This window comes from Ursus arctos, chromosome X (assembly GCF_023065955.2).
Source record: "Ursus arctos isolate Adak ecotype North America chromosome X, UrsArc2.0, whole genome shotgun sequence".
Lineage (NCBI taxonomy): Eukaryota > Metazoa > Chordata > Mammalia > Carnivora > Ursidae > Ursus > Ursus arctos.
In genome coordinates, this window is record NC_079873.1 from 52510093 (window position 1) to 52529335 (window position 19243).

Here is a 19243-nt window from a genome sequence, read left to right on the forward strand (position 1 = left end):
CCCTCTCTCGCTGGCTGTCTCTATCTCTGTCAAATAAATAAATAAAATCTTTTTTAAAAAAAAAGATAGGTGTTATATACAACTAATGAATTATTGAACACTACATGAAAAACTAATGATGTACTATATGTTGCCTAACTGAACATAATAAAAAAAAAAAGATAGACCATGTAGTGGACAATTTAACAAACACCAACAAGTCTAAAATGATTGAAATCATACACTGTGTTTGCTCTGACCACAGTGGAACCAAATTAGAAATTAATAACAGAATGACAACAGGACAATCTCTAAACATACAGGAATTAAGCAATACATTTCTAAATACTTAATAAACCCAAGAAGACATCTCAAAGTAAATTTAAAAATATGGACTTGATTAAAGATAAAAACAAAATACATCAAAATGTGTGGGATGCAGTTATAGCAGTGCTGTGAGGGAAACTTATAGAACTAAAATGCATTAGAAAAGATAAAAGGGACACCTGGGTGGCTCAGTCAGTTAAGCATCAGACTCTTAGTTTCAGCTCAGGTCATGATCTCAGGGTCATGAGATCAAGCTCTGGCATTGGGCTCCATGCTTAGTGGGGAGTCAGTGTCTCTCTTTCTCCCTCTCCCTCTGCCCCTCCTGCTCTCACGTTCTCTCTAAATAAATAAATAAATAAATAAATAAATAAATAAATAAAAACAATCTTTTAAAAAATAAAAAAGGTCTTAAGTTGACAAAAATAAGTTCCTACATAAAAAACTATAAATAGAAGAGAAAGGAAATCCAAAGCAAACAAAATGAAATAAAACATAGAGATCAGAGCAGAAATAAATGAAACTAAAAACAGAAAAATAATAGAGAAAATACATCAAACAAAAATTGGTTCTTTAAAAAATGGAATAAAATATAAAATAAAATTGAAAAACTAGCAAGCCTGACAAAGATAAAAATACTAGAAAAGATACAAACAACAATTATTAGAACTGAAATGGGTTATCATTGCAAATCTGGTCTTCATGGTTGGTGACATCAAGATGGTAACAAGGGGCATTCCAAATTAAGTCTTCCAGTAGAAACTATCCATAGAGAAGATGCCATAGGAAAATCCCCATACCCAGAGGTGAGGCAGAAGCACCACACTGGATCAGAGAGATGGGGAGTAACTTTTTAGAAGGGTAAAAGGAAGGGTGCCTGGCTAGCTAAGTCAGAAGAGCATAAGACTCTTGAACTCAGGTTTGTGATTTTGAGCCCCACATTGGCCTAGAGCCTAATTTTTTTTTTTTTAAAAAGGAAGAGTAAAAAGAACTGTTTCATTTTGCCCATATCACAACTACCCCAGTCTGGAACAGTGTCCAATGGAGAGGATCTCTCTGGGTCTATCTTTTTTCCAGTGGAAGAAGAGAGTCCAAAGTGAACAACTAGTTATTCCAGAATTGTGATGTTTCCTGGGAGGCCCAGGGCTCACTGGGAGATCTTCAGGGCTGAAACACTGGAGATCAGATACAGACATAGAATGGGGGTTGGATTTATAGTAACCAGTACTTAGACTCCAGTGGACCAAACTCTTACTTGCAGCAGTACTCAAGCAGAGACTGTATCCAATGGACACATGGCTTACTTCCATAATTTGGCCATTGTAAATAATGCTGGTATAACCATAGTGGTTCTTGTATCCTTTTGAATTATTGCTTTTGTAATTTTGGGGAGTAAATAACCAATATGATTACTGAAGCATAGGGTAGTTCTATTTTTAGCTTTTTGAGGAACCTCCATACTGTTTTGCAGTGCCTGCACCAGTTTGCATTCCCACCACAAGTGCACGAGGTCCATTTTTCTCCACATCCTTACCAACACCTGTTTATTGTGTTGTTGATTTTAGTCATTTTTATAAGTGTGGCAAGGTGATATCAAATTGCAGTTTTGCTTTGTATTTTCCTAATAATTAGTGATGTTGATCATCATTTCATGTGTCTGTTGACCATCTAGATGTTTTCCTTGGAGAAATGTCTGATCATGTCTTCTGCCCCTTTCTAAATTGGATTATTTGTTTTTTGGATGTTGATTTGAATAAGTTCTTTATATATTTTGGATACTAACCTTTTATCAGATATATCATTTGCAAATTTCTTCTTCCATTCAGTAGGTTGCCTTTCAGGTTTTTCTTTTTTATCATTTCCTTCATTGTGCAGAAACTTTTTTATTTTGGTGGGTTCATTTCTGGGTTTTGTATTCTGTTCCATTGATCTATGTGTCTATTTTTGTGTCAGTACCACACTGTTTTGATTACTACAGCATTGTAATATAACTTGGAGTCTGGAATTGTGATGTCTCCAGCTTTGTTTTTCTTTTTCACAACTGCTTTGGCTATTTGGGGTCTTTTCTGGTTCCATACAAATTATAAGGTCGTTTGTTCTAGCTCTGTGAAAAATGCTGGTGGCATTTTGATAGGGATTGCATTAAATGTGTCAACTGTTTTGGGTAGTATAAACATTATAACAATAGTTGTTTTTCCAATCCATGAGAATGGAATGTCTGTCCATATCTTTGTGTGGTCTTCAATTTCTTTCATCAGTGTTTTATAGTTTTCAGAATACAGATCTTTTGCCTCTTGGTTAGGTTTATTTCTAGGTATCTTATTATTTTTGGTGCAATTGTAAGTGGGATCAATTGCTTGATTTCTCTTTCTGCTGTTTCATTATTAGTGTACAGAAATACAACAGATTTCTTTTTTAAAATATTTTATTTATTTGAGGGAGAGAAAGAGAGAGAGAGAGCACAGAGGGAGAGTGAGAGGGAGAAGCAGACTGTGCACTGAACAGAGAGCCAGATGAGGGGCTCAATCCTAGGAAGCTGAGATCATGACCTGAACCAAAGGCAGACTGTTAACTGATTGAGCCATCCTGGCACCACTACAATAGATTGCTGCACATTGATTTTATACCCTGCAACTTTACTGAATTCATTTATCAGTTTAGTAGTGTTTTGCTTTTTTGGGTTTTTTAGGTGTGATTTTTAGGGTTTTCTATATAAAGCATCATGTCACCTGCAAATAGTGAAAGTTTTACTTCCTCCTTACTGATTTGGTTGCTTTTTTTTTTAAATCTAATTGTTGTGGCTAGGACTTCCAGTACTATGTTGAATAAAAATGGTGAGAATGGACATCCTTGTTTTGTTCCTGACCTTAGGGAAAGACCTCTCAATTTTTCTCATTGAGTATGATGTTGGCTGGGGATTTTTCATATATGGCCTTTATTATGTTGAGGTATGTTTCCTCTAAACCTACTTTGTTGAAAGCTTTTATCATGCATGGATATTGTACTTTGTCAAATGCTTTTTCTGCATCTATTGAAATGATCATTTGATTTTTACTGATTCTCTTACTGATATGATGTATCTCATTGAGTGATTTGCAAATATTGAACCACCCTTGCATACCAGCAATAAATCCCACTTGATCATGGTGAATGATTTTTTTAAATGTATTGTTGGATTATCCTGCCCAATTGTTGAGCATAGTCTCTAAACGTGTGGAGTCACAATGACCCTGTGACCACTGTTAATAGCCTTGCCCAGCCATGTAGCCCAACCAACAGCAATGCCTGATTACTGAATACAGCCTTCAACATCACTCACATAAAGGTAACTACAGAGCCCAGCTAGTGTCCCCACTTGACTACAAAGCCAAACAATCCTGCCCAACCAAGAAACCCACCCAGTGCCCACGCTTCAATATTGAGCTCAGCCAGCAGACCCACCCAACTGTAGAGTCCAGCCAGTGGTTATCTGCCTCCACACTTGGCCTTACCCAACTACAGACACTGAAAATAAGCACTTACTGCCCATGGATGCTACCAATGAATCCATTCAGTACCTCAAGCAAAGCTTACTTATGAAGGCTTTTCCTTGCTGAAGTTAACCTGTAAATTCTGGAAGACAAGACTGCCTACTCAAATGAGTGAATATAATGCAAGGATACAGGGATTATGAAGAATCAAGTAAGAATTGAACCACTAAAGGAAATTAATAAAGCTCCTATAACAGAGCCTCAAAAACTGGAGATCTAAAAACTATCTGACAAATAACTGAGAATAATCCTCTTAAGGAAGTCCAAAAAACTGCAAAAGTGAACAACTAAACAATTCTAGAAAAATAATGCATGAACAAAATAATAAGTTAAACAAAGAGATATAAACAAACAGCAAACACAAAGAATTCATAGACCTCAAAAATAAAGTGACTACACTGAAGAATTCTAAAGAGAGATTAAGAACAGACTCAACCAAGCAGAAGTCAGAATCAATTAACTTGAAGATAGGTCATTTGAATTTTTTTAGTAAAAGGAGCACAAAGAAAAAAAATGGAAAAAAATGAGTGAAGAAAGCCTGTGGGGCTTGTGGGACATTATCAAGAAAAACAAAATACACATCACGGCATTCCAAGGAGGAGAGGAAAAAATGAAAGGGCATAGTGCTAATTTAAAGCAGAGAAAGACAATTATCATATGATTTCTCTCATCTATGGAACATAAGAACTAGGAAGATCGGTAGGGGAAGAAAGGGATAAAGAAAGGGGGGGGTAATCAGAAGGGGGAATGAAGCATGAGAGACTATGGACTCTGAGAAACAAACTGAGGGCTTCAGAGGGGAGGGGGGTGAGGGAATGGGATAGACTGGTGATGGATAGTAAGGAGGGCATGTATTGCATGCTGCACTGGGTGTTATAGGCAACTAATGAATCATCGAACTTTACATCAAAAACCAGGGATGTACTGTATGGTGACTAACATAATATAAAAAAAAATTAAAAAAATAAAGCAATAGTGGCTGAAAATTTCCCAAACATGAAGAGACAAATGGGTATCTAAATTCATCAGGTCCAAAAAACTGCAAGTAAGAAGTGGAAAAGGGTTACACTGAGACATATTACAATGAAATTGTCAAATGTCAAAAACAAAGAGATGATTTGAAAGCAGCAAGAGAAAAGTGACTTGTCAATTATCATATACAAGGGAGCCCCATAAGACTATTAGTAAATTTCTCAGCAAAAACTTTGTAGGCCAGGATAGTGTGATGACATATTCAAAATATTAAAAGAAAAAAAAAACCATCAACCAAGAATATTATACATGGCAAAGCTCTCCATGAAGGAAAGATAGACTTTTCCAAACAAACAAATAAAACAACAACTGAGGGAGTACAACACCAGTAAAATTTCCTTATAAGAAATGTTAAAGGCTGTTCTTCAAGTTGAAATGAAATTATGCTAATTCACACATAAAAACATATTAATGTGTAAAACTCATTGGTAAATATAAATATATAGTCAAGATCAGAATATCTAATATTGGTGGTGTGTAAATTACCTACAACCTCAGTTTAAAAGTTTGAAAAAAAGCATATTTAAAGTAACTATAACTACAATAATTTGTATTGGATATGTGTTATTAGAAATGTATGTTGTAACATCAAAAACTTAAATGTAAAAGGAAAGAAGTAAAAATAAAAACTTTCTATAAACTATTGAAGTTAATTTGTAAGCTTAAAAATAGGCTGGTTATTTCATATAAGCCTTATGATAATCACAAAGAAAGCCTATAGTATCCCACAAAAGATTATGTTAAGGATTAAAGTATACCATCACAAAAAAGTCATCAAATTAAAATGGAAGGCAGCATGAGAGGAATCAAGGAACAAAACATCTACAACTATTGAGCAATATAATTAACAATATGGTACTATCCTTTAATAGTTCTTTTAAATGCAAATGGATTAAATTCTCTAGTCCAAAGACAGAATGACTGACTTGATTTTAAAAAAAAAAAAGGTCCAATGATTTGCTGCCTAAAAGAGACTGACTTTACATTTAAGGACACACAAAGGTTGAAAATAAAAGAATGAAAATAGATACTTTGAGTTAATGATTACCACAATAAAAATCAGGGTTTGCTTTACTTAGAAAGGAGTTTAAGTGAAAAAACAGTCACAAAAAACAAGAAGATATATGATATATAAAGTGTATGTGTATATAATGATATAGGGGTCAATTGATCAAGAAAATATAGGGGTTAATTTGTTCCATAACAAATTAGAGGAAGAGTTAAAATGACGGAGGTGTAGGGGGACCCTGAGTTTGTCTCATCCCTCAAATACAGCTAGATAGTTATCAAATCATTCTGAACACCCAAGAAATCAATTGGAAGTTGGAGAGAAGGCTACAAGTAGAAGAGCTAGGAGGTGTGGACACTTGAATTCAGTGTGATATAGCTGTGGATACAGCAGAGGGGAGGGGGCCTGCTTAAAGGGGCTACCACAAAGTATTATAAGGAGTGGAGTGCAAAATTGGAACTTTTAGAAGTCTGCTACCGTGGGGGACGTGTCTAACTTAAAGGTGCTCAGGCACCAAAGCAGGTGGAATCCCAGGTGTGACACAGTGGTCTGAGGATCCCCTGGGTCACAAGAAGAGCAAATGGGGCCTAAGTGCTGCACTGTTCCCAGGCATAGTATTGTGGAAGCCAGCCGAGAACAGGGAGTCTAGGTACCTGCTTTTTGCTCTGTATTGCCATAAACTGCAAACCACTGTGTGGTTGTGCAACCGTTTTCCTGGGATGAGTCAGGCAAAATGCAGAAGCCTGGCAAGACCCCGGGAGGAGCAGTGTGGGTCCATGCCACAGGAGTCCCTAAAAGTTGGAGTTTTTTGAAACTCAGCCACTTGCCTGAGATAAACAAAACAAAACAAAACATCAGACACAGGCAGGATGAACATAGAGTTCTGACAGAAACCAGGGAGACAGAGTTATTGGTTGGTCTTCTGTAAGGGCTCACTAAAGAACAAAGGGTGTGAATTTTCAGCTCCAGGGCTAGAGAGCAGGGCTGCATCATTTTCATCCCACCCATCAGGGCTGAAAGCTTTCAGGGAGCCAAACAGCGCCACCTAGTGGAGTCCAGAGCTGCTTACACAGAGCCTTGCCTCACTGGGCGCTCCAGGCACATTTCCATCAGGGCAAGTCCACCTGACAATCAGTGCAACCAGCCTCTCACCCAGAAGACCAGCATAAACAACTCATTCCCACCAGGTTTACTGATCATAGAGAACTGAGAGGCTTCAGCTCTTGTACTTTTACTCTTCATTTTTTTTTCATTTTTTTCTTATTTCTTTTCTTTTTTTTTTTTAAATGATTTTTTATTATATTGTGTTAGTCACCATACAGTACATCCCCGGATTCCAATGTAAAGTTTGATGCTTCATTAGTTGCGTATAACACCCAGTGCACCATGCAATACGTGCCCTCCTTACTACCCATCACCGGTCTATCCCAATCACCCACCCCCCTCCCCGAGAGACTATGGACTATGAGAAACATTTTTTTCTTATTTCTAATTCATTTTTATTATTTTTAATTTTTATTTTCATATACACTTTATATGTTTTGTCCTGTTCATTGTATTTCATTCTATTTTATATGTGTGTATATATATTTCTTTCTTATCTTCAGATCTAGTTTCTTTTAATAAGCTGACCAAAACACAGACAAGATCTAGTTTTCTTTGTTTTGTTTTATTTTCTTCTTGTGGTTGTTGTCCTTATTGTTGTTTTTATCTTTTTTTAAATTTTTATTTCTAATTTTCCTTTCTGGACAAAATGACAAGACAGAGAAATTCACCCCAAAAGAATGAACAGGGATTTAATCAATACAGATATAAGTAAGATGTCTGAACAAGCATTTAAAACAATGATTATAAAGATACTACCTGGGCTTGAAAAAAGCGTAGATGGCACTAGAGAATCTCTTACTGTAGAGATAAAAAAAAATAATAAAATATAGTCAGGCTGAAATTAAAAATGCTATAACTGAGATGCAGTCCCAAGTGGAGACCATAAAAATGAGGATAGAAAAGCAGAAGAGTGAATCAGTGATACAGAAGATAAAATTATGGAAAATAATAAAGCCAAAAAGAAGAGGGAAAGAAAACTATTAGATCACAAAGGTAGACTTAGGGAACCCAAAGATTCCATAAAGTGAAATAATATCCGTATCATAGGAGTCCCAAAGAAGAACAGGAAAAAGGGGCAGAAGGTTTATTTGAACAAATTATATCTGAGAACTTCCCTAAACTGGGGAAGGAAGCAAGCATTCAGTTAAAAAAGGCACAGAAAACTCCCATCAAGATCGTAAAAAACAGGCCAACTCCATAACATATCATAGTGAAACTTGGAAAATACAAAGATAAAGAGAAAATCCTGAAAGCAGCTTGGGAGAAGAAGTCTTTAAACTATAAGGGTAAACACATAAGGTTGGCAGCAGACCTGTCCACATCAACCTGGCAAGCCAGAAAGAAGTGGCATGCTATAATCAATGTGCTAAATGGGAAAAAATATGCAGTCAACAATATTTTATCCAGCAAGGCTGTCATTCAGAGTAGGAGAGAGAAAGAATTTCCAAGACAAAAATTAAAGGAATTAATGAACACTAAACCAGCTTGAAAAAAATAGTGAATGGGACACTTTGAGTGGAAAGAGAGACCAAAAGTAACAAAGACCATAAAGAAACAGAGAGAACCTACAGGAACAGTGACCTTACAGTAATACAATAGCACTAAATTCATATCTTCCAATAATTACTCTGAATGTAAGTGGACTGAATGCTCCAATCAAAAGACATAGAGCATCAGAATGGGGGGAAAAAAGACTGTTTGATATGCTCCTTATAAGAGACTAATTTTAGACCCCAAGACACCTCTAGATTGAAAGTGAGGGGATGGGGAATAATTTATCATACTAATGGACATAAAAAGTAAGATGGAGTAGCCATACTTTTATCAGACGTACTAGATTTTAAACCAAAGACTGTTAGAAGAAATGAAGGACACTATATCAAAATAAAAGGGTCTATCCAACAAAAAGATCTAATAATAGTAAATGTTTATGCCCCTAATTTGGGAGCAGCAAAGTATATAAATCAATTAATGACAAACTTAAACTCATTGATAATAATACAATAATACTAGGGAACTTTAACATTTAACTCACAGCAATAGACATGTCATCTAAGCAGAAGATCAACAAAGAAACAAGGGATTTGAATGACCAACTGGACTAGATGGACCTAACAGATATACTCAGAGCATTCCATCCTAAAGCAGCAAAAGACACATTCTCTTCAAGTGCACATGGAACATTTTCCAGAATAGATCATATACTGGATCACAAATCAGGCCTCAAATGGTACAAAAAAGATAGAGATCATACCATGCACATTTTCAACCACAATGCTTTGAAACTTGAAGTCAACCACAAGAAGAAATTTGGAAGGACCACAAATACATGGAGGTTAAAGAACACCCTACTGAAGAATTATGGTTCAACCAGGAAATTAAAGAAGAATTTAAAAAATACATGGAAGGAAATTAAAATGAAAGCACAACAGTTCAGAACCTTTGGAATGCAGCAAAGGCAATCCAAAGATGGAAGTATATAGCAATACAGGCCTTCTTCAAGAAGCCAGAAAAGTCTCAAATGCACAACCTAACCTCACACCTAAAGGAGCTGGAAAAAAAAAACAACCACCACCACAACAACAACAGCAAATAAAGCCTATATCTGGAAGGAGAAGAGAAAGAATAAATATTAGAGCAGAAATCAATGCTATAGAAATTTAAAGAAAAAAAAAACAGGGGCTCCTGGGTGGCACAGTGGTTAAGCATCTGCCTTCAGCTCAGGGCGTGATCCCGGCGTTCTGGGATCGAGCCCCACATCAGGCTCCTCCGCTGTGAGCCTGCTTCTTCCTCTCCCACTCCCCCTGCTTCTGTTCCCTCTCTCACTGGCTGTCTCTATCTCTGTCAAATAAATTTAAAAAATCTTAAAAAAAAAAGAAATAAAAAAAATAAAAACAGTAGAATAGACCAATGAAACTAGGACCTGGTTCTTTGAAAGAATTAACAAGATGATAAACCCTAACCAGTCATATCAAAAAGAAAAGAGAAAGGACCCAAATAAATAAAATCATTAATGAAAGAGAAAAGGTCACAAGCAACACTGAAGAAATACAATTATAAGATAATATTATGAGCAATTATATGCCAACAAATTAGGCAATCTGGAAGAAATGGATAAATTCCTAGAAACATAGTAACTACCAAAACTGAAACAGGAAGAAATACAAAATTCGAACAGACCCATAACCAGCAAAGAAATTGAATCAGTACTCAAAATTTCCCCAACAAATAAGAGTCCAGAGCAATGGATTCCCAGGGGAATTCTACCAAACATTTAAAGAAGAATTAATACCTATTCTTCTGAAAAAGCTCCAAAAAATAGAAATGGAAGGAAAACTTCCAAACTCATTCTATGAGGCCAGCATTACCTTGATCCCAAAACCAGATAAGGACCCCACTAAAGGGAGATGAACCATGAGAGACTATGGACTCTGGGAAACAAACTGAGGATTTCAGAGGGGAGGAGAGTGGGGGGATGGGTTAGCCTGGTGATGGGTATTAAGGAGTGCACATATTAAAATGAGAATTGGGTGTTATATGCAAACAATGAATCATGGAACACTACACTGCAATGAGAACTGGGTGTTATACATAAACAATGTATCATAGAATACTACATCAAAAGCTAATGAAGTATTATATGGTGACTAACATAACATTTAAAAAAAGACCCCATTAAAAAGGAAAATCACAGACTCATGTTCGTGATGGATATAGATGCAAAAATTCTCAACAAGATATGAGCTAATCAGATCCAACAGTACATTAAAAGGATTATTCACCAAAACCAAGTGGGATTTATTCCTGGGCTGCAGAGGTCATTCAACATCTGCAAATCAATCAACGTGATAAAACACATTAACAAAAGAAAGGATAAGAACCATATGATCCTCTCAATAGATGCAGAAAAAGCATCTGACAAAATACAGCATCCTTTCTTGATAAAAACATTCCACAAAGTAGGGAAAGAGGCAACATAGTTCAACATCTTTAACAGCCACGTTTAAAAGACCCACAGCTAAAATCATCCTCAACAGGGAAAAACTGAGACCTTTCACCCTAAGGTCAGGAACACAACAGAGACGTCCCCTCTCACCACTGTTGTTCAACATAGAACTGGAAGTCCTAGCCTCAGCAATCAGACAACAAAAAGAAATAAAATTTATCCAAATCAGCAAGGAAGAATTCAAATTTCCACTATTTGCAGACGTCATGGTACTCTATGTAGAAAATTTGAAAGATGCCACCAAAAAATTGCTAGAACTCATACATGAATTCAGCAAAAATGTAGGATATAAAATCACTGTACAGAAATCTGTTGCATTTCTATACATCAATAATGAAGCAGCAGAAAGAGAAATCAAGCAATCGATCCCATTTACAATTGTAACAAAACCCATAAGATACCTAAGAATAAGACTAACAAAAGAGGTAAAAGATCTATACTCTGAAAACTATAGAATACTTATGAAAGAAATTGAGGAAGACTCAAGGAAATGGAATAACATTTCATAGTCATGGATTAGAAGAACAAATATTGTTAAAATATCTATAATACCCAAAGCAATGTGCACATTCAATGCAATCCTTGTCAAAATAGCACCAGCATTTTTCATAGGGCTGGAACAAATAATTCTGAAATTTGTATGGAACCAGAAAATACCCAGAATAGCCAGAGTAATGTTGAAAAAGAAAACCAAAGCTGGAAGCATCACAATTCTGGACTTTAAGCTGTATTACAAAGCTGTAATCATCAAGTCAGTATGGTATTGGCACAAAAACAGACACATAGATCAATGGAACAGAATAAAGAACCTAGAAGTGGACTCTCCACTCTGTGGTCATCTAATCTTTGACAAACAGGAAACAATATCCAATGGGGGAAAAAAAAGATACCTCTTCAGTAAATGGTGTTGGGAAAATTGGACAGCCACATGCAGAAGAATGACACTGGACCACTTTATTACACCATACACAAAAATAAACTCAAAATGAATCAAAGACCTAAATGTGAGATAAGAATCCATCGAAATCCTAGAAGAGAACACAGGCAGCAACCTCTTTGACCTCAACCACAGCCACTTCTTGCTAGTCATGTTTCCAGAGCAAAGGTAAATAAAAGCAAAAATGAGCTATTTGGACTTCATCAGGATAAAAGTATTTTTCATAGCAAAGGAACCAATCAACTGAGATAAAAGGCAACCTACGGAATAGAGAAGATATTTGCAAATGACACACCAAATAAAGGACTAGTATCCAAAGTCTATAAAGAACTTATTAAACTCAACATCCAAAAAACAAACAAACAAAAATGCAGTTAAGAAATGGGCAGAAGGGGGTGCCTGGGTGGCTCAGTCGTTAAGCGTCTGCCTTCGGATCAGGGCATGATCCTGGAGTTCTGGGATCGAGCCCCACGTCAGGCTCCTCCACTGGGAGCCTGCGTCTCCCTCTCCCGCTCCCCCTGCTTGTGTTCCCTCTCTAGCTGGCTGTCTCTCTCTCTGTAAAATAAATAAAATAAATCTTAAAAAAAATGGGCAGAAGATATGAATAGACATTTCTCCAAGAAGTCATACAAATGGCTAATAGACATGAAAATGTGTTCAACATCATTCATTATCAGAGAAATATGAATCAAAACCACAATGAGGGCGCCTGGGTGGTGCAGTCGTTAAGCGTATGCCTATGGCTCAGGGCGTGATCCCAACATTCTGGGTTTGAGCCCCGCATCAGGCTCCTCTGCTGGTAGCCTGCTTCTTTCTCTCCCACTCCCCCTGCTTGTGTTCCCTCTCTCACTGGCTGTCTCTCTCTGTCAAATAAATAAATAAAATCTAAAAAAAAAACACCCCACAATGAGATAACACCTCACACTGGTGAGAATAACTAAAGTTAACAACTTGGGAAAAAAACAAGTGTTGGTGAATATGTTGAGAAAGGGGAACCCTCTCACACTCTTGATGGGAATGCAAACTGGTGCTTCCACTCTGGAAAACAGAATGGAGGTTCCTTGAAATTTAAATTTAGAACAACTCTATGACCCACCTATTGCTCTACTAGGTATTTATCCAAAGGATACAAAAATAGTGATTATTTGGAGCACATGCACCTCAGTGTTTATAGCATCAAAGTCCACAATTGCCAAAATATAGAAAGAGACTAGATGTCCATTGATAGATGAATGGATAAAGAAGTGGTACACACACACACACACACACACACACACACACACACACACACACAGACACACACAGAGGAATATTACTCAGCCATCAAAAACAATGAAACCTTTTTATTTGCAAGGACATAGATGGAACTGGAGTATATTATGCTAGGCAAAATAAGTCATTCAGTGAAAGACAAATACCATATGATTTCACTTATGTGGCATTTAAGAAACAAAACAGATGAATATAGGGGAAGGGAAAGAAAAATAAAATAAGATTAAAACAGAGAGAGGCAGGAGGGAGGAGTTAAGATGGCAGAGGAGTAGGAGATACCGTTTTCAGCTGGTCCCCTGAGTCGAGCTGGATAGGTACCAGACCAGCCTAAACAACCACGGAACCAGCCTGAGACTCAGGAAGATGCATCTGGATCTCTACAAATGAACATCTCCAGCGCTGAGTAATGAGGTACGAAGTGGGGAGCCATGAAACCGTGCACAGATATCGGAAGGTAAACGGAAGGGGGAGGGAGCCGCCGCGTTCGGGTGTCAGGAAGCGGTAAACACTTGCACGGAGGAGCGGGCGTGCTCGTGGTTGCCACCCGCAAAACAGCAGACTGAGACCATGAGCCCAGTGCACACCACCAGGCATCTCGCGGAACACCGGAATCCCAGTGCGCTCACTGGATCCAGACTGAGACCGGGAGCTTCCGGAGCGCGCGCGGGGCAGCTGGCGGCTGGCGGTGTTAGAAACACAAAGGACAGAGACGCGCCGGCCCTGGAAGTGAGGGCTGGGATGCCGGGTGTGGGGCGCACATCCCGGGACGCTGCAGGGTTGAGCAACACCAACAGAAACAGAGTTAAAGTGGCCAGAACATTAGTAGAGAACAGGCCGCAATCCCTCTGTTCTGTGACAGAGGCTGAAATTCGGACCCTGCTGCTCTCTCAGAAGAGACACAGCAGACCACCAGGGAAAGCTGCCAGAGAACAAAAGCCTGGAAATACCAGCTCACAGCGTGCCCATTCCCATCCCCCCTCACAAGGGATGCAGAGACTCTACCCAAACAGGGTTGCCTGAGTATCTGCGTGGCAGGCCCCTCCCCCAGAAGGCAGGCTGAGAAATCAAGAAGCCCACAACACGGGCGCCTGGGTGGCGCAGTCATTGAGCACCTGTCTTCGGCTTAGGGCGTGATCCCAGCGTTCCAGAAAGGAGTCCCTCATCGGGCTCCTCCGCTGGAAGCCTGCTTCTTCCTTTCCCACTCCCCTGCTTCTGTTCCCCCTCTCTCTGGTTGGCTGCCACATAAATAAATAAATAAAATCTTTAAAGAAGAAGCCCACATCCCTAAGATCCCTATAAAACAAGGGGCACGGCCTGGGACCCAGTCAATAATTTGGGCTCTGGACAACCCCGCAACCTCTCCTCATCAGAATGACAAGAAGGAGAAGCCCCCACCCATCAAAGAAAAGACAGTGAGTCTGTGGCCTCTGCCACAGAAATAATGGATATGGATGTAACCAAATTATCAGAAATGGAATTCAGAGTAACGATGGTCAAAATGATGAGTAGAATTGAAAAAACTATTAACGAAAAGGTTACTGAGAATATAGAATCCCTAAGGACAGAAATGAGAATGAATCTGACAGAAATTAAAAATTCTATGAGCCAAATGCAGGCAAAACTAGTGGCTCTGACGGCCAGGGTCGCAGAAGCAGAGGAAGGGGTTAGTGAATTGGAGGATGGGTTAATAGAGGAAAAAATGAAAATAGAAGATGGTCTTAAAAAAATCCACGCCCACGAATGTAGGTTACGGGAGATTACTGACTCAATGAAACGATCCAATGTTAGAATCATCGGCATCCCCGAGGGGTTGGAGAAAAACAGAGGTCTAGAAGAGATATTTGAACAAATTGTAGCTGAAAACTTCCCTAATCTAGTGAGGGAAACAAACATTCATGTCCAAGAGGCAGAGAGGACCCCTCCCAAGCTCAACCACGACAAACCTACGCCACGTCACTTCATAGTGCATTTTGCAAATATTAGATGCAAGGATACAGTATTGAAAGCGGCCAGGGCAAAGACATTTCTCACGTACCAAGGCAAAGGCATCAGAATTACGTCAGACCTCTCTACACAGACCTGGAATGAGAGAAAGGGTTGGGGGAGCATATTTAAAGATCTTTCAGAGAAAAACATGCAGCCAAGGATCCTTTATCCAGCAAGGCTGTCATTCAGAATTGATGGAGAAATAAAGACATTTCAGAATCGCCAGTCACTAACCAATTTTGTAACCATGAAACCAGCCCTACAGGAGATATTACGGGGGGTTCTATAAAAGTAAAAAGGCCCCAAGAGTGATACAGAACAGAAAGTCACAGCCAATACAAACAAAGACTTTACTGGCAACATGGCATTATTAAAATCATATCTCTCAGTAATCAGTCATAATGTAAATGGTTTGAACCATCCCATAACACGCCACAGGGTTGCAGATTGGATAAAAAGAAATGACCCATCCATTCGCTGTCTACAAGAGACACATTTCGAACCCAAAGATGCATTCAGACTGAGAGTAAGGGGATGGAGTACCATCTTTCACGCAAATGGACCTCAAAAGAAAGCTGCGGTAGCAATTCTCATATCAGATAAATTGGATTTTAAACTACAGACTATAGTTAGAGATGCAGAAGGGCACTATATTATTCTTAAGGGAAGTATTCAACAAGTGGATATGACAATTATAAATATATATGCCCCCAACAGGGGAGCAGCAAGATACACAAGCCAACTCTTAACCAGAATAAAGAGACATATAAATAAAAATACATTAATAGTAGGGGACCTCAACACTCCACTCTCAGAAATAGACAGAACACCCTGACAAAAACTAAGCAAAGAATCAAAGGCTTTGAATGCCATACTCGAAGAGTTGGACCTCATAGATATCTATAGAACACTACACCCCAGAACCAAAGAATACTCATTCTATTCTAATGCCCATGGAACATTCTCAAGAATAGACCATGTTCCGGGACACAAAACAGGTCTCAACCGATACCAAAAGATTGAAATTATCCCCTGCATATTCTCAGACCACAACGCTCTGAAATTGGAACTCAACCACAAGGAAAAATTTGGAAGAAACTCAAACACTTGGAGACTAAGAACCATCCTGCTCAGGAATGACTCAATAAACCAGGAAATCAAAAATCAAATTAAACAATTTATGGAGACCAATGAGAATGAAAATACAACAATCCAAAACCTATGGGATACTGCAAAGGCAGTCCTAAGGGGGAAATAAATAGCCATCCAAGCCTCACTCAAAAGAATAGAAAAATCTAAAATGCAGTTTTTATATTCTCACCTCAAGAAGCTGGAACAGCAACAGAGGGACAGGCCTAATCCACGCACGAGGAAGCAGTTGACCAAAATTAGAGCTGAAAACAATCAAGCAGAAACCAGAAGTACAGTAGAGCAGATCAACAGGACTAGAAGCTGGTTCTTTGAGAGAATCAATAAAATTGACAAACCACAGGCAAGACTTATCCAAAAGAAAAGAGAAAGGACCCAGATTATTAAAATTATGAATGAAAAAGGAGAGTTCACGACGAGCACCATTGAAATTGGAAGGATTATTAGAAATTTTTATCAACAGCTATATGCCAATAAACTAAGCAATCTGGAAGACATGGAATCCTTCCTGGAAACCTATAAACTACCAAGATTGAAACAGGAAGAAATTGATTCCTTAAACAGGCCAATTAATTATGAAGAAATTGAGTCAGTGATAAACAACCTTCCAAACAACAAAACTCCAGGCCCGGACGGTTTTCCTGGGGATTTCTACCAAACATTCAAAGAAGAAATAATACCTATTCTCCTAAAGCTGTTTCAAAAAATAGAAACAGAAGGAAAGCTACCAAACTCATTCTATGAGGCCAATATTACCTTGATCCCCAAACCAGGCAAAGACAACCTCAAAAAGGAGAATTACAGACCGATCTCCCTAATGAATATGGATGCCAAAATCCTCAACAAGATACTTGCTAATAGAATCCAACAGTACATTAAAAGGATTATCCATCACGATCAAGTGGGATTCATACCTGGGATGCAAGCGTGGTTCAATATTCGCAGATCAATCAGTGTGATACATCATATCAACAAGAAAAGACTCAGGAACCATATGATCCTCTCAATTGATGCCGAAAAAGCATTTGACAAAATACAGCATCCTTTCCTGATTAAAACCCTTCAGAGTGTAGGAATAGAAGGTACATTTCTCTATCTCATAAAAGCCATCTATGAAAAGCCTACTGCAAATATTATTCTCAATGGGGAAAAGCTGGAAGCCTTTCCCTTAAGATCAGGAACTCGACAAGGATGCCCACTCTCACCACTATTATTCAACATAGTACTAGAAGTCCTTGCAACAGTAATCAGACGACAAAAAGGGATCAAAGGTATTCAAATCGGCAAAGAAGAAGTCAAAATATTTCTCTTTACAGGTGACATGATACTCTATATGGAAAACCCAAAAGAAGCCACTCCCAAACTATTAGAAGTTATACAGCAATTCAGTAACGTGGCGGGATACAAAATCAATGCTCAGAAATCAGTTGCATTTCTATACACGAATAACGAGACCGAAGAAAGAGAAATTAGGGAATCCATCCCATTTACAATAGCACCAAAAACCGTACGTTACCTTGGAATTAACTTAACCAGAGACGTAAAGGACCTTTATTCTAGAAACTATAAATCACTCTTGAAAGACATTGAGGAAGACATAAAAAGATGGAAAGATATTCCATGCTCATGGATCGGAAGAAATAACATAGATAAAATGTCCATGCTACCCAGAGCAATCTACACTTTCAATGCTATCCCGATCAAAATACCAATGACATTTTTCAAAGAACTGGAACAAACAGTCCTTAAATTTGTATGGAAACAGAAAAGGCCCCGAATCTCCAAGGAACTGTTGAAAAGGAAAAACAAAGCTGGGGGCATCACAATGCCGGATTTCGAGCTGTACTACAAAGCTGTGATCACAAAGACAGCATGGTACTGGCACAAAAACAGACGCATAGACCAATGGAACAGAATAGAGAGCCCAGAAATGGACCCTCGGCTCTTTGGGCAACTAATATTTGATAAAGCAGGAAAAAACATCCGGTGGGAAAAAGACAGTCTCTTCAATAAATGGTGCTGGGAAAATTGGACAGCTACATGCAAGAGAATGAAACTTGACCACTATCTCACACCATACACAAAAATAAACTCCAAATGGATGAAAGACCTCGATGTGAGACAGGAATCCATCAAAATTCTAGAGGAGAACATAGGCAACAACCTCTACGACATCGGCCAAAGCAACCTTTTTCATGACACATCCTCAAAGGCAAGAGAAACAAAAGATAAAATGAATTTATGGGACTTCATCAAGATTAAAAGTTTCTGCACAGCCAAGGAAACAGTCAGAAAAACTAAGAGGCAACCCACGGAATGGGATAATATATTTGCAAATGACACTACAGATAAAGGACTGGTATCCAAGATCTACAAAGAACTTCTCAAACTCAATACACGAGAAACAAATAAAAACATCAAAAAATGGGCAGAAAGGGGCGCCTGGGTGGCTCAGTCGTTAAGCGTCTGCCTTTGGCTCAGGGCGTGATCCCTGGGATCGAGCCCCACATCAGGCTCCTCCATTGGGAGCCTGCTTCTTCCTCTCCCACTCCCCCTGCTGTGTTCCCTCTCTCGCTGGCTGTCTCTCTCTCTGTCAAATAAATAAATAAAATCTTTAAAAAAAATTAAAAAAAAAATGGGCAGAAGATATGAACAGACACTTTTCCAATGAAGACATACAAATGGCTAACTGACACATGAAAAAATGTTCAAAATCATTAGCCATCAAGGAAATTCAAATCAAAACACACTGAGATACCACCTTACACCAGTTAGAATGGCAAAAATAGACAAGGTAAGAAACAACAATTGTTGGAGAGGATGTGGAGAAAGGGGATCCCTCCTACATTGTTGGTGGGAATGCAAGTTGGTACAGCCACTCTGGAAAACAGTGTGGAGTTCCCTTAAAAAGT